The sequence below is a fragment of the Gracilinanus agilis genome, chromosome 4 (assembly GCF_016433145.1).
Source record: "Gracilinanus agilis isolate LMUSP501 chromosome 4, AgileGrace, whole genome shotgun sequence".
Taxonomy (NCBI): domain Eukaryota; kingdom Metazoa; phylum Chordata; class Mammalia; order Didelphimorphia; family Didelphidae; genus Gracilinanus; species Gracilinanus agilis.
The window spans coordinates 431058613-431086083 of NC_058133.1; positions in this window are offsets into that span (position 1 = coordinate 431058613).

Below are 27471 nucleotides of genomic sequence, written 5' to 3' on the forward strand. Positions count from 1 at the left end.
TGGTATATGCGGGTGATGGAATACTATTGTGCTAAAAGGAATAATAAACTGGAGAAGTTCCAGGCGAACTGGAGAGACCTCCAGGAACTGATGCAGAGCGAAAGGAGCAGAGCCAGAAGAACTCTATACACAGAGACTGATATACTATGGTAAAATTGAATGTAATGGACTTCTGTACCAGCAGCAATGCAATGACCCAGGACAATTCTGAGGGATTTATGGTAAAGGCGCTACCCACATTCAGAGGAAGGACTGCAGGAGAGGAAACATATAAGAAAAACAACTGCTTGAACGCATGGGTCGGGGTGGACATGACTGAGGGTGTAGACTCGAAACTACCACACCAATGCAACCACCAACAATTTGGAAATTGGTCTTGTTCAAGGACACATGACAAAACTAGTGGAAACGCACATCGGCCAAGGTTAGGAGGGGGTGCGGGGGGGGGGTTGAAGGGGAAAGGTGGAGCATGAATCATGTACCCATGTTAAAAATGAATATTAATAAATGTTAAAAAAAAACCAAAGGCAAGCTTTAATATAGTAAAAAGTCTTTAAAACCCATACTAACGTTAAATGTAAAAAGGAAATGCCAATATTGCTTTCCTAATAAATTCAAAGGTAGAGCAAGGATGTCCCTTTACCACATTATTATTTAAATGAATTCTAGAAACCATAGTGATAGAAATAAGACAAGAAAATCAAGATCTATCCATTGGCAAAAAGGAAACTAAAGCATCCGTATTTATAGATAATGCAATAATTTACTTGGGTATCCCAGAAAATTAGCAAATAAACTGATTGAGGAAATTGATAGCTTCATTCAAATAGCATTATACATACAAAAACACAAAAATCACCAGGATTTCTACGTTGCATCAACAAAAATCATGAGGAAATTAAGAAGAGAAATTCTTTCCAAAATAACTCAAAAAGTGATAATACATATAAAACCCAGTGGAATTGCTTGCCAACTCCAGGAGGGGGAGGGAAAAGAGGAGGGAAACAACACAAATTATGTAACTTTGAAAAGCTTATGTGTAAATCTGTCACTGGAATAAAATAAAGAAAAATAAAATATAATAAAATATTTATGCTAACATTAAAAAATGACAAGAGAAAAATAACCTAGAAGGACTTGGTTTACCTACAAAGAATCGTAAATGTTTCCTAAAATTGTTATTTTGCAAGTCAGAAATTAACAGGGAGACATTATGGAACATGTCACTTACGTGCCTACTAAACTACAATATTTCCTTATGTAAGAGTTTCATAAATGGTTTAAATAAAACTCTATTATATGAAAAAATACAAATATTATCTGCTAATCAGTCTACCAAGTAATACTTAAACCTATACAATAAAATTATGAATTTTTATAGAAATAAAAGAAACCATTAATAAATATGTGGAAGATTAATTATTGCTAACATTTGAGCCCAATTTAAGGAAAATGATGCTATTCCCAAAATTAATTTACAGATTCAGTGCAATACTGATCAGATGAGCAAACTGTTACTTTATAGATGCAAATATGATAGTCAAATTAATTTTGATCAACAATATCTCTAGCATTCAAGGAATATATTAAAGTGAGATATGAAAAGGAATAGTATATTTAGAACTCCTATTATATTATTAAACATTAATCATAAAAATTAATTACTATGGGCTAAAAAGTAGAAGAGTAGATCTAAAACGGTCAAGATTAGTAGAAACCAGAAACAATCAAAGCAAGTAATGCTTGATAGACCCAAGAACATAAACTATTTGGGGAAGAACTTTTATTTGACAAGAATGGCTGGAAATACTTGAAAAATAAATAGTTAAGGGGGCAGCTGGGTAGCTCAGTGGAGTGAGAGTCAGGCCTAGAGATAGGAGGTCCTAGGTTCAAACCTGGCCTCAGCCACTTCCCAGCTGTGTGACCCTGGGCAAGTCACTTGACCCCCATTGCCCACCCTTACCAATCTTCCACCTATGAGACAATACACCGAAGTACAAGGGTTTAAAAAAAAATAAATAGTTAATTAAAGAATCATTTTATAGCAGTCTTAGATATACCAGTGAGAGTGAACCTTTTAGAAATGGAGTGCCAGGTCCCATCCCACCCTCCATACTGAATGCCTTGCAAGCCCCTCCCCCTCACTGAGTGTTGGGTACCATGCCCCTTACCTCACACTAGGGAGAGAGAAAGCTCTCTCATTGGCCTGCTGGGTGGAGAGGTGGGGGAAGTAAGGAATGTCCTCAGGGAATGTGGACTGGGGGGGGGGGTGGGAGGTGGCCCAGGCTCTCTGCTCCCCTCCAGCTGTGCTGCCTATGAGCCACCTTAACCCCTGTGCATTCCCATTGGGCTACTGGACAGAGGGGTAAGTGATGTAAAAAAATGTTATCAGGTATGATAGAGAAGGGAAAGTGAGCAGCTGTGCCCAAGTTCCTCTACCTTTCAAATAATGAACTTTGGGGGTACGGGGTGACAACTGGGTGTCCACAGAGAGCTCTCTGTGTGCCATCTTTGGAACCTGTGCCATAGGTTTGCCATCACTGTTATATACCATACTATGTTCCCAATGGATATCTTGCCTAGATATAAAATTTGCATCCTTTTTTTTTTTTTTTTTTGGAAAATAGAGAAAAGTTAAAATGGTGCCTTTCACAACTACAAAGATGGTTTCAAATACATAAAATGGAAAAATGTGAACAAAATCAATGAAGTTAGAATAGGAAGCAAAACCATCATTTGGGGAAAAATATTTTTATCAAAAATTTCTGAAAAAAGTCTGACATCTAAGATATATGGAAAATTGTGCAAACATATGAGATAGAGGACCATTACTCAAAATAGTCAGATATAAATAAAGAATTCTCAGAAGAATTGCAAAGATTACTCAAAATCACAAGTTAAAAAATTTGCAAAATTAAATTATGAGGTTTTATCTGACATTCAGTACATTGACTAAGACTGCAATAGACTAAAGTAGTCAGTGTGGAAGAGACTGAGGAAGGCAGGCACACTAATTTCATGTTGGTAGAGTTAATAGTCCAGCTATTCTTATGGTATGATTTTTATGAATTGATGCACAGCAAAATAAGAACGAGAACAAAATTTACAATGACCATAACATAATTTTTTAAAATGAACTTTGTGTAATTATAATGCCCAAGCCTGGTCTCTGAAAAGGGATGAAAAAAAATGTACTTCTGTACTTTTATTGGAAAGGTAACAGACTATGAATAGGAAATGCTTTTGCTGTCAGATATGGCCACTTATTGGCTCAGTCAGTCAATTAAAATTCATTGAGCATCTATTATGTGTCAGGCACTATGCTAAACACTGGAGATATGGAGAAACAATGATAGTCCAGACTTTGGAGGGGCTCACTGCTAACAGGGATGACAACATGGAAACTACGCATAAAAAAAAGATAAAGACATGACAGAACAACTTGAGGGTAATTTTGTAGGGAAGGCACTAGCATTAAGAAAGCATATAAGAAAGGACTTCTTACAAAAGGTGGGACTTTAGCAGAGATCTGAAGGAAGCTGAAAAGGTTAGGAGACGGAGATGAGAAGGGAGAGAGAGTATTCCAGGTCTGGAGACCATCGATGTTGTGATATAGAATACATATGTGAGGAAGAGTAAAGAAACCAGGGATACTGGCTCTATGGAGAGAAGAAAGGTATAAGATAACTAGAAATGGTAAAAGGGAACAATTTCTGAAGGGCTTTAAAGTCAAGCAGAGGATTTTATATTTGATTCTGGAGGTGATAGGGAACCATTGGAATTTATTTTGCTTAACTGTTTTCTTTTTCTCTTATTAGAGAAGGATCATTTGGAAGGAGGGGGTTAAAGAGTAATATTCAGAAAAGACTATAATGAAAAAACAGAAAACGTCAGTAAATTTTTTCAAGAAATGAGAGCTTTAGACATGATAGTTTTTAAGGTCCTTTCCAACTTTAAATTCCATGATCTTATGACCCTTTTTTTTTTATTACAAAATGATTTCAGCATCGATTTTTGTTCTTAGTGAGCATTCAATAAATGTTTGGTGATTCCAAAAAAATTATGATGTGCTTAGTAAACAAACCAACCCAGATGAGAAGTTCCTAACCTTTTCTGTGATGAAGAAAGTACTTTTTAAAAATTTCTCCAAAGCCTTCAAGTCACCAGGGGCAACCCTGAGTGAAGTCTTTGAGAGAAGGATAGGACATTTGGGCTGTTTATGTTACCCTCCCCACTGGAAATTCTGGCACGTGGTAGAGAATGAGTTATGGTGATGACAAGTAGTTTGGAGATGTACCAGGTAAGATTTCAAAATTTCCTAGTAAAGCTCAGTAACATATGGCTTTCTACATTGCAACACATCTTTCCTGGCTTGCCATCTCCTGACCTGGTATTCTAATCTACTGATTCTAACCTACTGATTAGGGACTTCCAGGAAACTAGGTGGTGCTGTGGATAGAGTGCTGGGTTTGGAGTCAGGAAGACCTGGGTTCTTATCTTGCTTCAGACACATAGTGGTGAAATCTTGGGAAAATAATTTTCTATAGCAGTAAGTTGCAGAACAATTACCAATATTCAGTCTTTAAATTATGCTAATAATATTACAGTTTAAGATTAAAAACAACAACTATGCTCACCCAAAGTCATTTTATCCCATTCTTCCACCACAGACAACCTTACCTCTTCTAAAAGAAGCTTGTGAAAATACTCTTAGGCCTCGGTTGCTTGCCTGAAGTTGCTCATTTCTTAAAAGAGTTCTTTTTTTTTTTTTTTTTTTTTTTTGCTCCTCTATGACTGAACTCTGTAGAGCAGTTCCTCTAATAATAATCACCTCCTTTCTACAACCTCCTTTTCTCTTCTCTTTTCTTCTGTTTTCCTTATTTAAGTTCATAGCATCTTTTTTCTTAAGAAAGTTTCTTAAGAAAAACTTGTTTCTTCTACTAAAATACTGGCATTCATCATCAAATAACCTCTTCTGATTGAGCAAATAAATTTTGCTTTATACATTTTTTCTTCATTCGTGTGTTTGCATCTTTAAATTTTACTCAATTCTCATCTTTTCATCAGAAATATTTGAAAATACTCTCTTCCACTAAAGTTCTATGTTTTCCCAAAAGAATTATACTCAGTTTTTCAGGGTAAGTTATTCTTGGTAAGTCTGTACTTTTTGCCTTTTGGAATATTTGATTCCAAGCTCTCCTCTCATTTAGAGGCTTACTGTCAGGTCTTGCGTGAACTTGATTGATTTCTTGGTGTTTGAACTCCTATCTGGATGCCTGCAATATTTTTCCTTTAATACAGAAACTGAAGATTTTGACTAAGATATTTCTGATACTTTTCTTTTCTAGTCTTTTAAGTTATAACTGGTTCTAATATATCTGAGTAGCTTTCCTTTATTATTTCTTGAAATATTGTTGAGATTTTTATTTATTATGGTTTTTAGTTTCTACAGTGATTCTTCAATGATTTTTCCTTGATATATTTTCCAGGTCAGTTTTTAAAAACATCAAATTTCTTATATTTTCTTGTATTTTGCTGATCTTTGATTTTGTTCCGATATTTCTTGTTCTCATAAGAGTAAGTGATTTCTGTTTCATCTGTTCTAATATTCAGTAACACTTTTCTTGGAAAAGGTCTACTACTTTTTCTTCTAAGTTATTTATTATCTTTCTAGCTCTTTCCTTGAGGGCTTTTATTTCAATTTAAAACATTTATTGCTTCATTTCTTCTAGGTATTCAAATAATCTTTGTAGAAAATGCATTTTAAAATAAATCTTCACTTTGAATAGTTTTGGTGATACTTTATCCTTCTGGGTTATATTTTTTTGGATCTCTGAACCTACAATAATTCCTTATAGTGGTTAGTGTTTTCTTCAGTATACTTGTCTCCCCAGTCTTTATTCCTGCATTGGGCTTTGTGCCAGGGTCAGTTCCAAATCCTACTGTACTTTTAGATGGGGTAGTCAGTCCTGTTTAATTTTAGTTCATGTCACCTGGATTTGTGGGCCATTTTCCAACCCCTGGTGTTAATTTTCTTGGATCTTTAAGTTCAGAATGCTAGATCTTCTGGGTCCTCTATGGCATCTCAGAAGTAGAGACTTCAGAGACTAAAGGCCTGGTATACCACAGTATGATTGTTGTCAAATCTTATGGTAGTTTCTGTTAAGATTAAAACTATCTGGAGACTGTATCTTAATTTATAATTATTTGCTAAATAATAAAAAAATATACCAGAGAAAGAAAAGGCATAAGCCATATATAGTTGGCTGTTCCCTTAGGAGTCTCCTCCACAGTTGGCTGTGCACCTCCACAATCAGACCTCAGGTGCACTAAGGCTCCTTTAGCTAATCCCATGCCTGACTGTGCATTTGGACTAATACTCCCATAGCCAGTCCTGAGACAGATCTCTGATGTTGGCACTTTCCTAGTCACCTCCTCATGAGCCAGTTGCCAAGCTAGACCATTGGCAAGCCAGCATTCTTCCAGCCACCTCTTCTGCCCTTGGTTACAAGTCAAAAAAGACCTACTTCTTTCCCCACTTCTAATTTATGTTCCTTATGATGCTCTTTTCCTGAGCTCCTCTGAGTTGGTGGACTCTGATCTCAGTCCAGATAAAAGGCAGGTCTTATGGGCACTAAGAGTCACCATGGTCCTAAGAATATCCATTCAACACCAGTATAATGTCTCTCATCATTGTAAGGAGGATTCCACACATCCCCTCAGAGAGATATGGTTCAGAGGTTCAGGAGTAAAATATTTTTCTTTAAAATCCAAAGATTGTCTTGGGGTGCCAAAATAAGGGATAAAAGCTAGGGTCAAATTTTCCTACTTCCAAGAGCCCCGTGGTGGGTTCCAAACAACCTTGAGCTTTGTTGGGAAATCCTACATCCTTGTTGACTTCAGACATAGAGCCCAGATAATTACATGTCTTTGTTCACAATACAAATAACTATAATACATAAAAATTAATGTGTAATTAGTGAATTAATATATTAATGTATGAGAAAAGTACAAAATAAAAGGAATGTTATTACTGAATGGGGAAGAGGAATCAAAGAAAACTTGAAGAAGGAAGTTGCATCAAATGGATTTTAAAAGATGTATAGAAATTCAACTGGTAAAAGATAGGGAGGTTACTGAAAGCACAGGAACAGCATTGCCCATGATAGAAGAGTCAAATATGTGAGGTTAAAGAGATGAGAGAATCAAAGATATCCCCTATGGTACAAAAACAAAGAGCAGCTCCACTGGGGGAAAATTGCAAAGTATAAAGTCAAGAAGAAAAGTTCAAGAGAAAAAGATAATTTCAGTTTGGGATATATTCCACTTGAGAAGATGGTAAGACGTCCATGTGGAAATTCAGAAGAAAGGGCTACGTGGCTTGAAAATATTAAAACATTACCCCTCATGCACTCATTGAGCCTCAGTAAACTCTAATTGAAGAGCAGCTGAGAATAACAGGGGAGGAAGCCTCAATAGATTACTGTTGACTTCAGGAAGAGGAAATGATCCTGACTCCTCTTGTGCTCCACCCCTTGAATCATAGTTAGAGAAGAGTTCTTTCCTTAAGTCCATTCCTTAAGACATCTGGGTAGCCACAGAAAAAACATATTTCCCCCAAAATTTGGCCTAGAGCCCACCATGAAATTACTGAGACCACAGGACAACCACTGGGTCAATTCAATTGCTGGCCTTTCTGCTGAGACTGCTTTCAAGGAGACCAATTAGTGACATGTTGATTGATGGCTTATGTAATGTGGTTATCTACTGTGGGGGTATCTACCCTCAAAGGAGTCTTAAGATTGAATGGAACCAACCTGATTCATTCCTAGTAGGCCACCAGCTGCCATCAGAAGAAAATGCTGTTCAGAAAATTCCAAAACATAAATTAAACTTCAGACCTAGAATCAAATGAGTCATTTTAACCCATCTTCATCTTCCTAGATCAATTAATATTTTTTTCCATCTCTGCTTCTTCCTCATTTCCTTTAGCCCCACTCCTCTCTATAGGACTTTGATTTTAAAACTGCAATACTAGGATACTGTAATCCTGGGATTTTATACTCATAATGTAAACCAATAATGTCATTTAAAAGAAAAACAATATTGAAAAGTATATCTTTCAAGCTGTTCAGTAATGAAATTGCAAATGTTTAGTAGATGGAGGGATGACTTGGAGTCAGGAATATCTGAGTTCAAATTCTATCTCAGAAATGTACTAGCTGTGGGACCCTGGGTAAATTATTTAACCTCTCTTAGCCTCAGTTTCTTCATCTGTAAAAACAGGCATAATAATAGCTCCCACCTCTCAAGAGTTTCCATGAAGATAAAAAGAGATAATATTTGTAAAATACTTTGCAAATCTTAAAAAAACCAAAACCTCTAATATATTAGTCATTATCATTGTCCTTGTCAGGAATTCTATCTCCCACTCCCACTCCCTCCTCCATAGGAATGTCTTTCTATAGTCACAGACTTGCTAAAAAGTAGGTTCATCTTATAATATCCCTATGTAAGGAGATACAGAGTGATTGTAACTTTATGAATATACTGAGCTGACTTTCCCATACCCCAGGATGTAAACCAGAGCAAAGCTTTACCCACAAAAGGTGGCAAATTGCCTCTATGCTGCCATCATCTGTCCCTTAATCAGAGGTGCACACAGACTCGAGAATGTATATACCTCCGCAAACCTGCTGGTAATTCACAGAGTAGAGATGGGGCAAAGACTGAGAGCTCCACCGTCTATTATAACGTTTATCTTCTGACCAAAAGAATGACATATATGGAATTGGGGGAAGGGGAGCAGAGTGGCCCAAGCTTCCTCCTGACGTTCATGCTACCTAACAACACCTTTATCAAGTCACTCAGCTCAGCAGCCAACTGAGAATAAGCTCATGAATCACACAAGCCATCACAGAACTAAGAAAGGGAGCGGGGAAACGGAGAGGGGACAAAAGGGGAGGGGGAAGAGATGGGAAAATGAAGGAGGGCTTACGTCAGAACAGTAGCCAATGCGGTCAGTGCTACCGAGCTGGTAGGGCGGGGGAGGGGAGGAGGAAGAAGGACTGGCTCTCCTCCTCCTCTCCGCCCCAGCACTCCACACTGTTGATGAAAACGCTAAATGTACCACTATTTGGCTCTTTGGTTTAGAAGCCCTGTGGAAAAACTACGTCAGAGCCCTGGAATAAATTCACAAGGGCCTTACCTTGGCTCAGCCACTTGTTCTTAGTGCCATAGTACTGTATGTAACAGCTGGGTTTTGTTTTTGTTTTTGTTTCCTTTTTTGCATGACTGCTTTCTAGACCCAGTCTGGAGCTCAAGAACGTTCTTTGGTTACATCCAGAATGCCGCTCTCCTCCTGACTCCCCAAGGGGGTAGGAGGGTGGCAGAAAAAAACAATTAAAAGACTAATAAGTACTTCTTAAATCTTGGTTTCTTGGCAAATAGCAGGCAGAGTAACCAATAAGGTCACCTGATTCTCAGAGATAATTTCCATAATCTGTAATTTGAGGAATTGATGAATTTACATAGCAAACTGAGCAATTTCCATCTGAATACAAAGGTCAGAATCTTATGAATTGGTTTGTTAGGACAGGCATCAATTCAGTAGCATGAAATATTCCAAGTACAGTATAAGTTATTTGCTGCTTTCCCCACAAAAATAATTTCTCATATGATTCTAATTGAAAAACTCCCCCTTTCCCCCAACCCCCCAAACCTTTCTGTTTTAGAATCATTACTGTGTATTGGTTCCAAAACTGAAAACCTCTAAAGGCTAAGCAGTTGGGGTTAAGTGACTTGCACAGGATCACTAGCTAAAAAAAATGTCTGAGACCACATTTGAACCCAGGACCTCCCATCTCCAATTCAGGCTCTCTATCCACTGAGGCACTGATTCTAAGATGGAAGGTAAGGGTTAAAAAAAATGGGACTAGGGTAGGATGAGAATAAAATAAAGTAATATCTGTAAAGTGTTTCGTAAACCTTAAAACATACACACAAAACAACATATAGATATACACATATACATATGTGTTATTAACATTTTTCATTATTATAAATTATTATTAGTTATTATTAATCAATTTTTTCAATAAAACTTTAAAGTAGATTATTAGGGGCAGTTAGGTGGCTCGATGGATAGAGAACCAGGCCTGGGGATGGGAGGTCCTGGGTTCAAATCAGATTTCAGACGCTTCCTAGCTATGTGACCCTGGGCAAGTCACTTAACCTCAATTGTCTAGTCCTTACTGTTCTTTCTGTCTTTGAATTGATATTTATAATTGATTCTAAGATAGAAGGTAAGGATTAAGTGTCGAACACAAAGCCCTTTCCATTGCCCCTGTGCTCCCATTTGTTACAGCTCTCCTCAGTCCTTGAAATAACTTTGTATTTATTTTGCATCAATATGTATTTAGTTATCTTTGTACTGGTTGTCCATCTCCTTTCTTTATCCTCCACACACACACACACACACACACACACACACACAAAGAATGCAAATTACTCGAAGGTAGAAACTGTTTCCATTTTTGTCTTTGTATTTCTATCTCTTAGCAAGGAGCTAGAACTTAATAAATGCTCAATAAATATTAATTGAATTGATGGAATTCAATTCAGAACCCATTTCTGTGAAAAGGATACACAGATACCCACATTTTCAAGCATGCCACCTCTTTCCATTAATTACATACACATTGAGACACTGAATCATTTGGTTTCCTTCTGGGTACTCTCCCAGTACAAAGATCATTTAGGGATCAGAATGATAAGATATTTTCATCTGCCATAACTTGGTAACCTTAATTTCTCCCAAACTAATATTACCCCACAGTATCAACTAGGGATCCGGATCCCCAAATTTCTCTAATCAGCTACTCAGATGAGATTGCCAACCTCAGCATGAACCCTAAAAATCCTCTCCACACTCATTGGGTACAGAATAAGTTCTGAGAATCAATACTTGGATGGAGATCCTTCCCTGCTTCCTCTCACCCGGCAAGGAAGATAGTCTTCTCCAGCTTTCTACACATTCATTTCCCTTTCTGACATCACCTTCTATTTAACTTAACTCACTTAATAACCTCTCCAGGCTTATAAACATATCCAGGATGTTCCACCATCTGGATCAATAACATCAATACATTGACACTCTTTAAATAGACCTGCGGGAGAATTAATGATTGGGGACAGTCTTTACTATAGCAGCTCTGTTGTATCTTCCTCCCTCCTTTTTTCACTGTGTAACTAGTGGGGTTATAGACTTTGCTGTGATTATTTCTTATAAGAAGGGGAGGTTACTTTTGTTGTCATCTTTCAATTGTTCAACTCTTTGTAAGTTCATTTGAAGTTTTCTTGGCAAAGATACTGGAGTGGTCTACCATTTTCTTCTCCAGGTCATTTGACAGAGGAGGAAACTGAGGCAAACAGGTTTAAATGACTTGCCCATGGTCACACAACTAGTGTCTGAGGCTAGATTTGAATTCGGTAAAATGAGTCTTCTCTGACTCCAGACCCAATACCCTGTCAACTGCACCACCTAGCTGCCCTGGCCTCTCCTAAAAAGAAGACATGGATATTAAAATGGATATTCAAAAGATATATTGTCAATATAGTGCAGCATTACAACACCAAATACCAGTAATGGTACCTCAAAAACAGAAATTTAGACAACAGACTTCACAAAGAGTACTTAATTCAACAAAAATTGATATTTATCCCCAGTAGAAGGCAATATAACTGACCCTGGGAAGACTCAACATTACTAAGATTGAATTATCACTAACATCAACAATAGAACAAAGTGATTATATATATGCAACAGATTCTCATGATGTTATTCCAAGGCTTAGACACTATTTTAAATTAGACTGAGCAAAACACTGTTAAGTAGCATATAACTAGGATACCTCAATTAAGAGAAAAGATCAATCCATTAAGACACTTCTCAGAGCCCTAACTCTTATGTCAGAGAAGCAGTGTTTGATCTGGCTCTGCTACTTGATAACTAAGGGCCTCAGTTTCTTCCCCTCCAAATGAGAGGAGTTGAGCTAGATGACATCTGTGTCTCCTTCCAGTTCTAAAATGCATGATCTTATTTTGTATAAACTTTATAACTAGAGGCGAAGGATGAGTTCCTGAAGGCCAGATAAGGGAGAATTGAGACTATGAAAAAATGATTAAACATTAACTAAAATAATATCAAACATATCATAAAACACAATTAAAGATCTGGGAGTTTTGCCATAGAGGGAGTGGAGAGCAGAAGAGAAATGAAGGTTAGAGAAAGGAGGGAAAAAAAAAAACTTGACCTAAGTTGACGCAAAGAAATTGGGGGAAGAAGATTAATAGGGAGGGGACCTGCCTATTGGCCTAGAGGTGCGGAGAAAGGCTTTGGGTCCTAGACGAATCTATTGACAAAAAGACAGGTTCATTAATCCCACATTAGAATGTAGCATCTTTGGTCATCCTCCTTAGAGGAGGTGTGGATTAGTCTATTTTTCAGTTGTTTTTCAGTCATGTCTAACATCGCATTTCTCCATCTGTAGTTTTCTTGGCAAAAATACTGAAGTAGTTTGCTATATCTTTTTCCAGGTCATTTTACTGATGAGGAAACTAAGGCAAACAGGATTGTGACTTGCCCTGGTTCATGTAGATAGTTAATTATATTGATTAAACTCAGAAAAAGGAATTTTCCTGATTTTAAACCAGGCATTCTATTCAAGGTGCTATCTAGCTCTCCCATTAGTCTGGTAGGTAGTGATTATGAATAGTTTCTTCTGACATTACCCTCAAACTCTCCTAAAAGAATTAAATTTACCTTCAGGACCTATGAATCAAACACAGTCTATTCAGTTGGCTCAGAAAATAAAGACTCCACTCACAAGGCTACCACCTTAGTTTAGGCCCTTTTACCTTTTGAATGAACTACTTTAAGAATCCCCTAATTCAGTAATGGGCAAACTTTTTAAAAGAGGGTACCAAAGGAAAGGAAATGCTCATCTGTCATTCTGCTTCTAAGGCAACTCTTTCGAAGTTTCATTGTATTGTATCCTACTCATTGTATTTGTCAGATTAGGAATAATGTCGTGTGGCTGGATAGAACATTTCAGGGGGCCTCATCTGGTCCTTGGGCTGTAGTTTGCCCATCACTGCATCCTAATTGATTTCCATACGTAACAACGTCTCTGACACTTACCACCACTTTGAGAGGGTCCCTCTTCATCTCATGCCTGGACTCCTAAAATAGTCTTCTAGTTGCTCTCCTTCCCCAAAAAGTTGCCAAAGGAATCTTCCTAAAGTATAAGCCTGACCAGGTCACTACTTCATTATCCCCCCTCCTCTGTCCAAGGACCTTCAGTGGCTAAATATTAATTACTTTCCAATCAGACATAAACTTTGTCATTTCAGACTCTTCATTTCCTGGCTTTTTTCTCTTTTTCCTTCTTCTTAAATCCTATTGCCTTCCATGAACTCTATGATCTATCTATACTGGCACATTTGCAATTCCTTAAATGTCACATCTCTGATTTCCTTAACTTTGCATTTATTTTCCTCAGTGCCTGGAATGTTCTTCCCCTTCACTTTTCCTCTTAGTTTCTCTGGCCTTCATGACTCAGCTAGAATGCCCTTTGAACTGAGGGAGACTTTCTTAGTCCCCCAAGCTTCTAATGCTTTCCCATTTTGATTACCTTCATCTTGTAAAACTCCCCCCGCCCCCTTAAATCTAATTCAGATGCAAGTCAAAATATCACCCTGGGATGTCATTAGACCTTCTCAAAAATCAAAGTCAAGGAAGTTCTTTTGTGTAGGTCTATATATACAATCAGCCATTCCCTTGATATCCCAAGACAGGTCTGATTGGTGAATAGTTAATGAGGAGGTAGACTTAGAGACCTCAATTCCTCCTTCATTCCTTCATCACAGTATTAGGAGGGTGTTTATCTAAATCAGTGGTTCCCAAACTTTTTTGGCCAACTGCCCCCTTTCCAGAAAAAATATTACTTAGACCCCTGGAAATTAATTTTTTTTAATTTTAATAGCAATTAATAGGAAAGATAAATGCACCTGTGGCCATCACCACCCTCCTGGATTGCTGCAGCACCCAGCAGGGGGTGGTGGCGCCCACTTTGGGAATCACTGATCTAAATAAAGAAGATGCCAGTGTGTTTCCCAAACCACATGGCTGACCCAGCTTACTTTTTTTTTCTTTCACTTTTTCATTTTTTTATTTAATTAATCCAACTTACTTCCAAATGGATAAGAATTCACCATGGCTGATCTGCCTTGCCTTTAATCCTTTCAAGGTCCTATCAAAAGGCAAAACCTACTTTGATACATTGGAGCAACTTTAGTTTGGAAGCAGGCTATTTCAGCCTGATCTTTGGAGACTAAAGGGAAAATGATCTCCCATAGAAATATTACTAATAAATAAAACAATTCATTATCAATTTCTTCACTAGCCTTTAAATAATTCTTTAGGATCTATAAATCACTTTAAATGTTATCTCACTTGGCCCTCACAACAGCTCTATGAGATAGGCAATATCATTATCCCCACTTTATATATGGGGAAACTAATGCCAGGAGAGGTTAAGTGACTTTCCCAGGTTCACGAAGCTAAGTGATTGAAGCAAGAATTGAACTTAGGTCTTCCTGACTCCAAGTCGAGAGCTCTATTCACTGTGCCACCTAAGGTTAAAGGTTGAATGATCATTCCTCAGGGGGTGCTGCAGAGGGGATTCTTGTTCAGAGGATAGATTAGGTTAGAGAGCCTTTGATGTCTCTTAAAAGTCTGAGATTCTTAAAACAAGAATAAAACTGTAAATGTTCAAGTGATTTTTGTTCTCTTTGAAAACCTCCCATTAGCATTTGTACTAATTGGTAAACAGATGGGATACTGTAAATAGCTTAGCACAACTCTTTACCAGACTTCTATCCCTAAAAGAAGAGGTCAGCCCCTCTGCTGTGAGAAATGATTGGATGGGATGTGAATTCACACTCACATTTCACCTTTCTAAATGCTTCAAGGCACAGCGTGTCATTTGTATGTTAAGAGCTGATGAAAGGGATTAAAAAATGAAACCACTTTTTTTTCTATTAGTTTCTTGGTCAGTGTAATTATCACATCATATATGCAGTCCCCTCTCCTGCTAACCCTAATTTTTATCATTGTTCATCAAAGAAAACAATAAAAAATACTCTGTGCAAGTATAGAAAGGAAAATATAAAGGCGCAGCAAATATTTGAAGGGCATATTCCTTTTATTAAGGAACACCAGTTTCCTGATACTTTAGGGAATTGTAACATTTAAGGGCAACTAGGGAGTACAGTGGATAAACCTGTATAACCTTGGGCAAGACACTTAATCCTGTTTGCCTCAGTTCTTCATCTGTTAAATAAGCTGGAGAAGGAAATTGCAAACCACTCCAGTATCTTTGCCCAGAAAACCCCAAATGGGATGACAGAGTTAGATGTAACTAGGAATGACTAAAACACAACAGCAGGTCTTTTAAGGAATCATTGGGTTTTGGAGGGAAAAGAATTAAAAATAGAAGAACTGAGTTCAAATCCTTATTTTCTGGCTCTGGGCCCCTAAGCACATTACCTAAATGCCTTGTACCTCAGTTTCCTTGTCTGTAAAATTATAATACCAAAATAATCGATCTCATAGGGCTATAAGAAAACTTTAAAGGGTTATATAAATTAGCGGGTTGTCTTTAACTTTTACATAAAAAGAAATATACTTAAATATTTAACTTTTAACAAGATTTTACAGCTAAAACTGAAAATACTCATTCCCTATACAAGAAACTAACAACCTACATATATAATATAGGGTCATAGAATGATAAATTCAGATTTAAAAGAGTCCTTAAAGACGATCAAAATCATGTTTCTCCCTTGTTTTTATTGATTTGGCAATTTAGGCTCAGAGGGATGAAGTTGTTCAACACCACATAGGAAGTAATAGCAGAGAGAATTTTTTAATGGCTGAGATAGCCATATCTCCTTCTAAGGCCCTAGGCAAAGAAATATCTTTACTGTTATTACATTTCCCTTTCTATATTACCATTGTTCTTATTCCCACCCACCTATTCTAGTCACCATCCCCTGGAGAACCTAACCTGGGTGTGCCCTTCACCTCTTTTCATCCCTTCCCACATCCCATGCTAAAAAAAAAAAAAATCACCTTTCTTTCCTCTCCGCAGTCAAAAATCCTCATTTTCCCAGAGTTGAGGACCTCTGCCAGATGATAATAATAATGGTGGCTAGCATTTTAAAGGAGAACATATGTTTTAAACATATGATTTCATTTGATCCTTATAACAAATCCTGACAGGTGGATGCTATTATTATTCTCATTTTACAGTTAAGAAAATCGAGACAGGAAAAGGTTAAATGATTTTCCCAGAGTCCCATAACCAAAAACAAAGTGCCTGAAGCTAGATTTTAACTCGGGTCTTCTTAATTCTAAGCCCAGTGTTTTATATACTTAACCACATCACTACCTCAAGAGAAGGCAACCTTATTAAATTAACTTTAACACAAAATAATCTAACTGGGGGAAGCTAGGTAGAACAGTAGATAGGGCACTAGGCCTGGAGTTGGGAAGTCCTGGGTTCAAACAGAATTGAAGACCCAACTCAAGCCCTCTCTAAGCAGCCAATGGGAAAACTGCCTCCAATTAGATGAGGGTCAGAGAAAGAATGTTTTTTCTAGGTATAAAGCAGTCTAGTTTCCAAAAGGGCCAAAGATGACAACAGAGAGAGGAAAAGAAGAGTCTGGGGAGCTTTTCTCTTGCCTGTTGGATTTTTGGTCTATAAATCAGAAAAGAAGGCTCAGACTTCAATCAATACATTAATTCTGAATAAAGATCTTTACTGAACACTATCTGTCAATCTAGCTTCCAGTAGTCTCCTCCTGCAAAAAGGCAGCAAAGTAGTGTTGAGACCCATTCAACAAATGGGTCAGGGGTCTTTGAAGGTAGTGAGAAGGATGAAGAAAGACAAACAAAAAATGTACCCTAACCCCATTTTCCTTCATCATCTTCTTTCCTCAGATCCCTTTTGCTTTCTTCTCAGAGGTTATATAACAGGATTTCAATCAATAAAATGATCTCAGAAACAAACTGGCACCCACAAAATGAGCTAATCTCTCCCGTCAGGGTTCTCTTTACCAACCCTGCTGGCCTTGGGTCTTATATTTGTTTTATACCAATCTTCCTAGGTTACCTTTGGAAATAACATAACAGGAGAATTAACTCTCCTATTTGGGGATCAGTATTTCCTGACAACAAGGAAACTCTTTGCCCAGTCTTCCGTGTGTTACTCATTCATTGGGACTCACCCTTCACCCAATCAAGCTCCCCCCCCCCCACCAATATGTTTCTTTATCTAATTCCTGATTTGCTAAATAGACCTTCTTGATAATGAGTTAAGTTCAAGACTTGCTGTTTTCAAGTATTAGAGTCCAGGCACGGAATATTCTGAAAGGGAAATGAGAAAACTATATGACTCTAGAATAACATTTACCTGATGCAGAAATAATAAGCACTTTTCTATTCACCTTTAAATCTATCTCAGGGCACTGCCACAGCTTCAGATTCTTGCTTTCCCCTTGAAAAATATTCTTTTTTCAGGCAAATAAAGAATCTGAAATAATTTCTTACTGAAAGGTACCCCTCTCTTCCTCCATCAAATAGAGTCTGATCACTAGTTCCAGGCTATGATTCCCAGAGGCTTATAATTTACAATGTTTTACCGATTAAAATAAATGCCTTTGACTATAAGCTGAGGCTTTGCTCTCCCCCACCCCCATCTTTTGACTTCCTACCCTTCATTCCTTCCCTCTAGCTACAAAGGAAATCACTTTATCAAGAGTTGTCTTTGGCAGACCCAAATAGTTTCAGAGGTTCTCTGTCCCCTCTTCCATCATCCTTCCCGCCTCCATACCAAACCCTCTATTATAAAGTCTTTAATTACACCTTTTGCTTTATATAGCTCAGAACCCAAAGTATTACCTGAGACTCCAGAATCCATGGGTTCTTGCTGTCAGGAGGATCCCTCTACCTTCTTGAGCCAACCCTTTTGATGCTGACAAAGCTCGGTTTAAGCTCTGACAGAGAGGTCAGTAATCTCTTTTAAAGAGCACTTGAAGTAAGTGATCTCAAATGATACATTTCCACTGCCCTTGGGAAGCTGCCCCAGTATCAGAGGCAGTGTCAAAGGGACCAGTAGAAATGTAGCAACCAACCTACATCAGCGTCTCAGCTGAAAGTCAGAGAGCCTCCTAGAATTGAACTGTTTACTCAATGAAGAAAGGTATAGGAAAAACAAAGAATGTAATGACAATTAAACTTTCAAAGAAAGGAAAGAGAAATGGGCAGGGAGATACATCGAAAGAATTGGACAAATAAGGTCAAGTCCAATATTACTTTCCAAGGCAGGAGAATTTTCAACTCCTCAAAGAACGATAAGCCTCCTGGATTCCCTAACTGAAAATTAGGAAACTTGGGTTCAAATTCTGCCTCTGACACTTTTTCATTCTTGTAATCATGGTCAACTGAATTAACCTTTCTGAGTCTCTGAGGCTCCACATCTATAATATGGTGCCACTTTTACTGATTTTTTTTTGAGACTAGAATGAGATGAGAAGTGTAAAATATTTTGCAAAGGTTAAACCACTATATATGTTAGCTGTGTGATCTTCAATAGGTCATTACCTCTCTGACTCTCAAATTCCTCATCTGCAAAATGAGAATGATAGTACCTAGCTCAAGGGACTTTTATGAGGCTCCAATGTGATAATATATGTAAAGCATTTAAAAAACTTTCTAGCACTTTTCAAATTTGACAAAACACTACATAAATTTCAGCTGTTTTTATTTATATTATCGTTATCATTTCTTGGAGTAGCTATATGGTGAAGTAAATAGAGTGCTAGACCTGGAGTCAGGAAAACTTGGTAAGTTCAAATATGGGCTTAGGTACATACTAGCAGGATGACCCACAGCAAGTCATTTAACCCTATTTGCCTCAGTTTATTTATCTATAAAATGGACTGGAAAAGGAAATGGCAAACCACTCTAGTATCTTTGCCAAGAAAACTCCAAATGAAGCCATAAAGAGTTGGACACAACTGAAACAACTCAACAATAATAACACCATCATAATTTCTTAGCTAAAAATTTAAGATCACCCACAATCTTGCCCAAATCATGTTTTCTATCCTCATGTCCCACTATCCTTCAACAGAAGCCCTCTACTCCAGTAAGACCGGCATACCCTCCAAACACATCTTTTCTCTACCTAGAATATCTTCTTCAATTGTTGCCAACTATTCAAATCTTCCATCCTTTTATTTCTTTAACCTTTCTTATATTACACATCATCCTTGTTTTCACTATCTTTTTTTAAGACCTCACAATCTCATTTTCATTTTCAGTGGCTACTCATGGAAGTCCTTTATCCTTGAATTTCCATCCTTTTACTTCTTGAGTCCATTTGCAATCTTCTTGGGGAGAATATTAATGGAAAAGACATATTAGATAGAAAAAAGAAATTTAGGATTATAAGGAAGCACGTAGAGGAAAAGTTTAATATATAAATTATACAACCAACACATATTTTGGTATGATTTGAATTTTTTTTTAATTATGGGCCTTGTTTGCCCCACAGTTTGCCCAAATCACATTTTCCAGACTATAAGGACGCATATCCTTTTTTTTTTTCCCTTGTTTTTCTCCCTTCTTGGTACTGACTATGGACTACTGACAACTACGCTGGCCTTTATTTCTTCCTCAGGATAGCTTTGATGCTTCAAATAATTTCCATGGTTTGGAAAACTTAACCAAACTTGTATTGGCAGACTCCCCCCACAAAAATGATATAAATTGATTTTCTCCAATGGTGCTAGTTATAAAGGAGTTTAATTGTGTACAAAAGTGGCTTCTGGTATATGTAACATCTCTTTTAATGTATGCATACAGGTAAGAATTGAGGGAAAAAAGTAAAGTAGATTTTAATGCTTAAACTTTTGTAGACTTCTTTCTACCCACATATTCTAAAGAATAACAAATGGCTCGGTGAAAATGACTGGGATTTAGTTTAATTGTGGGGTTCAAGTAACACCATAAAACATTTCAGTTCCCCTCCCATAATTTATAATACCACTTAAATCTTTTGGAGGAATATATTTTCACTCAAAACTACAGCAGCCCATTCATCATTCCCTATTTTCACTGAAAAGTACACATTAATGGGACGTCTTTGGTCTGAGACAAAATTACCTTGGGAAATGTCAAGTATAAAATACAGTATTCTAACTTCCATGACTCAAACATTCTATATCTTAGATAATTCAATTTAATCCATCAAAAATCTATGGAATGTCTCTATGTGCAAGATACTAATATACTAGGCACATTTGAGGAGTCATTTGAGACTGAACTGGACATGGCTCTGGTACCCAAGTTTTGTATCTTCTCTGGGCTACCTCAACAACTCGGGATTCACTACACTTGGGTCTATTTTCTACATCAGCAAGTAGGCTCATAGTTCTAGACTAGATGGGACCTCAGAGTCATCTGTCCCAACCCCCTCATTTTATAGATGAAGAAACTGAGGTGGAGTGAGATTGAGTGATTTGCCCAAGATTACAGCAAGGACTTGACCCAGGTCTTCCGTCTACAGTCAGTACCTCTTCATCTGTACTCTACTACAGTATGGGAATGACTGTAAGTGAGGAATGGAGCCAAATGCTTCTTGAAAACAAATGGAGGCTGTGCAAATGTTATGATACTTTTGGGTGGTTTGAGAATAAGTTGCTTTTTATACCCCAGAAAATCCTTTTAGCATACCATTAAGCATGATGGTTTGCATAATATTATTATAACTCCCTTTGAATGTATTTTTATTGTCATCATTTTCTGCAGTTAACTATTTAAGCAGAAGTCACTTCACCTTTATGGATCTCAGTTTCCTTGTCTGTAAAATGAGGAAATAGGAAGAACTGAACCAAAACTGATAGAATTAGACCCTTTCCAACTCTACCATTTTATGATACTGTGAAAAGAGTTAAATATTTGAAAGGATAAGCTAGACCAGAAAGGGATATGACAGAATTAAAACAACTTTTAAAACAGTTTCATCAAGGAAAATTAAGGGGTGCCAATGACGTCTATGTGTTTTTCATTTTGCAGGAACAAAAACAAGACAAAGAAAGAATAGAGGCAAAGATTTTTTTTCCTATTTTGAAGAGGAAATTTGAGGCCATTTGAGTACTCTTATTTTCTTTGAATAAGTTTCATGTAAACTCAGTGGGTCTCACTCTTGCTGAATGTCTTAGAGGAGGCATTTCAGGGGTCTGAGAATTTGGACATTCTCATGTTGCCTATTTAGACTACTGAATATGTCCAAACAAGAATGGCCTTGGGTCAACAGGACCTTGGGAAAGATAATTCACTGCTCTATCCTATCTCTGTGAAGGTTCTTTTCTCGCAAATTGCTCCTCCAATTTTCTGTGTGAATGTCTTCTCCCTTTATGAACTTCCACCTTGTTCATGTCTTGTTTCTTTGTGCATTTATTTTATTTATTTTTCCTGACTGTGACACAAAGAGCCCAACTTTTGGGACAGGAATCCACTATTTGACAAAAACTGCTGGGAAATTTGGAAAACAATATGGGAGAGATTAGGTCTAGATCAACATCTCACACCCTACACCAAGATAAATTCAGAATGGGTGAACGACTTGAATATAAAGAGGGAAACTATAAACATGTTAAGTGAACACAGAATAGTATACTTGTCAGATCTCTGGGAAAGGAAAGACTTTCAAACCAAGCAAGAGTTAGAGAAAATTACAAAATGTAAATTAAATGGTTTTGATTATATTAAACTAAAAAGTTTTTGTACAAACAAAAACAATGTAGTCAAAATCAGAAGGGAAACAACAAATTGGGAAAAAATCTTTATAACGAAAAACTCTGACAGGGGTCTAATCACTCAAATATACAAGGAGTTAAAACAATTGTATAAAACATCAAGCCATTCCCCAATTGATAAATGGGCAAGAGACATGAATAGGCAATTTTCAGGTAAAGAAATCAAAAGTATCAATAAGCACTTGAGAAAGTGTTCCAAATCTCTAATAATTAGAGAAATGCAAATCAAAACAACTCTGAGGTATCACCTCACACCTAGCAGATTGGCTAAAATGAAAGAAGGGGAGAGTAATGAATGTTGGAGGGGATGTGGCAAAATTGGGACATTAATGCATTGCTGGTGGAGCTGTGAACTGATCCAGCCATTCTGGCTGGCAATTTGGAATCATGCTCAAAGGGCTATAAAAGAATGCCTTCCCTTTGATCCAGCCATACCATTGCTGGGTTTGTACCCCAAAGAGATCATAGATAAACAGACTTGTATGAAAATATTTATAGCTGCGCTTTTTGTGGTGGCAACAAATTGGAAAAGGAGGGGATGTCCTTCAATTGGGGAATGGCTGAACAAACTGTGGTATATGCGGGTGATGGAATACTATTGTGCTAAAAGGAATAACAAACTGGAGAAGTTCCAGGCGAACTGGAGAGACCTCCAGGAACAGATGCAGAGCGAAAGGAGCAGAGCCAGAAGAACTCTGTACACAGAGACTGATATACTGTGGTAAAATTGAATGTAATGGACCTCTGTACCAGCAGCAATACAATGACCCAAGACAATTCTGAGGGATTTATGGTAAAGAAAGCTACCCACATTCAGAGGAAGGACTGCAGGAGAGGAAACATATAAGAAAAACAATTGCTTGAACGCATGGGTCGGGGTGGACATGATTGAGGGTGTGGACTCAAAACTACCACACCAATGCAACTACCAACAATTTGGAAATTGGTCTTGATCAAGGACACATGACAAAACTAGTGGAAATGTGCGTCGGCCATGGGTGGGGGGAGTGCAGGAGGGGGGGTTGAAGGGGAAAGGTGGAGCGTGAATCATGTAACCATGTTAAAAATGAATATTAATAAATGTTAAAAAAATATATACACAAAAATACAAAAAAAAAAGTGAATCTGAGTTTCTAATGCAAAGAAATTATCTGATTTGAGTTAATTCCTATTTTATAACCAGTAAACTGCTCATGTATCTTTAACCTAATACTTCCTCCAACCCATTAATGTCCAATTTGATTCTTTATGTTGAATACGTTTACATGACTGTTTTCAAAATGAGTATGTCATTGGGCACAATCTTCCCAGATAAAACTATTAACCAAATTCAGAGATGCCAAATGCATGAGACTTTTATCCAGTGCTTAGTATGTTTCCTGGCACACAATAGGCATTTAATAAATGTTTATTGTCTCACTGATTCTTGGAACATGCTTTAAAAAAAGCTGTGTCTTTAGCAAGAAGCTTCAGAACAGTTCTGTTAAAGGATTTAGGCACATGATTTAAAAGGAGAAAAATCTAGTTAGCTTAGATAAATGAAAATGAGGAAAGAGTTCAGAGAAACATCATAAAATTGGAAAATAGCACAAATCAATCTACTGGTTGAAGACAGAAAATGTAGTATGGCATAGGCGAAAGTATCCTGGGTTTAGAATCTGGGACTCTTTATTATAATTTCAGCTCTGCCACAAATTCATTGCAAGGTTTTGGGCAAGTTCCTTTCCTTTACTTGATTTATTTTCTCTCCTTCCAATTGAAGGTACTGAACTACATGGTCTCTTACATAAATCTAATATGGTATGATTTCACATATGTATGTATACATGTATGATACAAGACCTGACAATGAAACCAGACTTCCCAAAGTACTCTGTAGTTACCGTGACATTGCTAGATTGTCTGCGAATGGAATTATTTACCTTAGTCTAAATTTGCTACTATATATAATCTTTTCTCTTTAAGCTTCCCCAAATTGGAAAACCAAAAAAAAATGAGAACACTATTTGTCCTTAAAAAGTTAGTATATATTACAGAAAAAAATTTTTAAAAGGTGTCAACGTTTAACTTGTTTGATTGGTGACCTTGGTTGGCTATATCCAAAATAGTATGGCCATTAAGAAAAAGAAAAGGCTAATGAAATAAGTCACCTGGACACTGGGGAATTCCCAAATAAATAGAAAACAGTTGTGAGCAGACAATATTTCTAGTATTTTAAAAGAATGTATAGGAGAGAAGGGAGAGATAATAGGAGCTCCTTGAGGAGAATTCAGAAACAAAGAAGGGTTGCTTCAGAAAGCAGCTGTTCCAGGAGGGAAGCTGCCAAAGAAAGAAAGGACTGGCTGTCCTAAGAACAAGGAAAAGCCAGACAAGGGAAATTCAGGACACTGTGCATCTTAGTAAATTAGTGAGTATAATGCTAATATTAACTGGAGATTGAACACTAAGATTTTGCCTGCTTAAGATTAGCCAAAGAAGGCTGACAAAGAAGGTAAGTTAGATATCATAGTCAAACTAAGGAGAAATAGGACACTTTCTTGGGCCTATAAGTTTTTTTCTCTCTCTTGTTATTGGTTAATTCTTATAACTTTGCTTACATAATTTGATTATATCAACATTTATAGTACGATAAATATTAATTTTAGATTAAGGATAAATATTGAATAGATATCTGTATACCTACAAATCCCTATTTTTCCAAACCTGAAGTATCCACATCTCAAGCTACTGAGACTTCCTTGCTACTCAAAGAAGGATCATTCCAAATCACTTAGTGGCAATGATAAAATATAAAAGCATATCCAGAAGAGGGAAAAAACTTATTTAAATAGATCCCAAGGCTTTCTTGTAATGACAGAAACAGGATTTGAGATCATAATTTTTTGTTCTAGAAAGGATCTTGAAGACCATTTAGTCAAACCCCCTCATTTTATATATGAGCAAAGACCAGTGTTGGATTAGGGTCATTTTGTAACTTAAATATACTCCAAAAGCAATTTGAAAAAGTAAAGAATTTGCCTAGAGTTACATAGGTTGACTTTCCCTTTGAACCCAGATCTTATTGTTTTTCAGTTGTCTCAAATCTTTGTAACTCCCTTTGGGGTTTTCTTGCCAAAGACACTGGAGTGGTTTATAATTTCCTTCTCCAACTAATTTTACAGATGAGGAAACTGAGGCAAATAAGCTTATATGGCTTGCCCAGGGACACAGAGCTAGTAAGTATATAAGGTCAGATTTGAACTCAGGAAGAGGAGTCTTTCTGATTCTAGGTCTGGCACTCGGTCTACTGTGCCACCTGGCTGCCCTTCTGATTACAACTCTAATATTGGTGGGTATACTGGAGTTTTTGGAGGATATTAGAAAGAAACTAGAAAAAATTTAGTTTTGGGATTTCTTTAACTTGGTTTTCTATTCCAAACACATTATTTTTCTTTCCAAAAGCCTGCCTTTCTTGCTATCTTTACTATTTCTATTGAGCATATCTCCAATTTTTGTAGGTTCAAAATTTCAGAGTGGTCTTTGTCCCTTCCTACTTTCTCATTGAACACATCCAATTCATTGCCAATTCTAAACTTCATCAATATATCTTATTTAATTTTTGAATTTAATTTTTCCTTTCCTTTCTGCCTTCCCTCTCCTGACTGTGAGTATACTCCAATCCTCTGTTTTAAACAGAATTTTCTCTTCTCTCATTTGGGGTCATAATTAGCTCCTATAGGTTTCAGATAACCCCAAGAACTGCCTATTTGGAAATAGTCTTACTTTTGATCTCCAGGTCCATATCTCCAGCTATTAATTAATTAGTCTCATGGGATATTTCACAGAATACATCTCCTGCCTCTAATGCATAGAATGCATTCCCTCCTCACCTCATCCTTTGAATTCCTTCAAGATTAAAGTAAAGTACTGCCAATTTCAGGAATTATTTCTGGATCCCTCTAGCTGCTCATGCCTTTTACCCTGGGTTTTCTTATATTTGCTTGTTACATTTTTTTTGCATATACCTAATAAATGCTTATTATACCCATTATAGGTACATATCTCTCCTTGGGCACAAGGAACTATTTGGCTTTTAGTTTTTTATCTTCAGTGGCTAGTATAATATGTATCATGCAGTAGGTGCTTAATAAAGGCTTGTTGATTGTTTGACTTCCACTTTAAATTAATACCCTATTACACCTGTTATTTTTAAAAGGAATTGGAAACTACCAGAAAAAGGCTAACAAAGATCACCCAAATTTATCCCATCATATGATTATATCACCTCATTTTAGTATATCATAATAGCCCTCTAATTGGGGTTCCTTCTGTTAGTCTCTTCTCTTTCCAATCTTACTTTCCCACAACTACTCTCATAAACTTTTAATCAAGGAATTTTCAGAAATCATTCTTTCTTATAGCTCAAAACTATTTAATTAATTTCTCCTCATTGTCTAGCAAGTAATGAATAAACTCCCAATCTTGTCATTTCAGGTCCTCCATAATTTGTCCTCTACTTACCTTCATGTACTTTTCAGTTTTCCACTTCATATGCTTTAGTTTACAGGTAAACTACATTACTGCTCTCTGACCCCATCCCTTCCTCCTCTCCCTATCCTCATCTTATACTCTCCTACTACTATGCTTTGCTCACTTTACATCTGGGATGAACTTCTCTCCTAAGCACCATCAAAATATCATAACATGTCCTTGAGATTATCATTTCTCCTTTAACATCAAGGCATTTTAGAAGTAGAAGGGATTTTAAAGGTCATCTTAGTCCAACCTCACATCTAATGAAGAAAACTTCTCTAACATCACTGAAAATTGGTTACTGAGTCCTTATTTTGGCATTTCTGCTGAGAACTTATTAAGCTGACAATTCCATTTTAAAATTCTGATTAAGTGGCTCTTCTTCATGTTAAATCATCTTCTTAGTCCTTCCCCTTAGGATGTACTCTAAAAATGCAAAGAATAATAACTCTAAAGCCTCTTCTCCATCATAATCCTTTGAAAATCTGAAAATACGGATTATGGTTAACTTAAGACTTCTCTTCTCCAAACTAAACATTCTCCTTAACTATAGAACATATGGCATGACTTTCCACTAACTTTGTTTTTCCCTCTGATTGTTCTCTTTTTTGATGAGAACCATTATTTTTTCTATTAAAAAGAGATGTCCAACACTGAATATAGTACTATATAGCTTTAGTCTGAATAGGGCAGAGTATTAGACTTTTCTCTCTTCTGACACTTAAAATCTATTAATTTGGTTTAATTTTGATTAGCTATTAGAGAAACTATATTATATTGATGACTCATTGAGTTGGAAGTCAACTAAAACTCCCTAGTTTTTTGTTACTTTGATACTGGTCTTCTTCATCTTGATCCTACATAATTGATTTTGGTTTTTAATTAATCTCTGTTCAAGTTCTTTTACCTTATTTCTTTTCATAATTCTAGTCTGAGATGTTTTTAAAGGTTCAGATTTTAACTACCATATTAGCTATCTCACCATCACTTCTCTCAATTTTTTTTGTCATT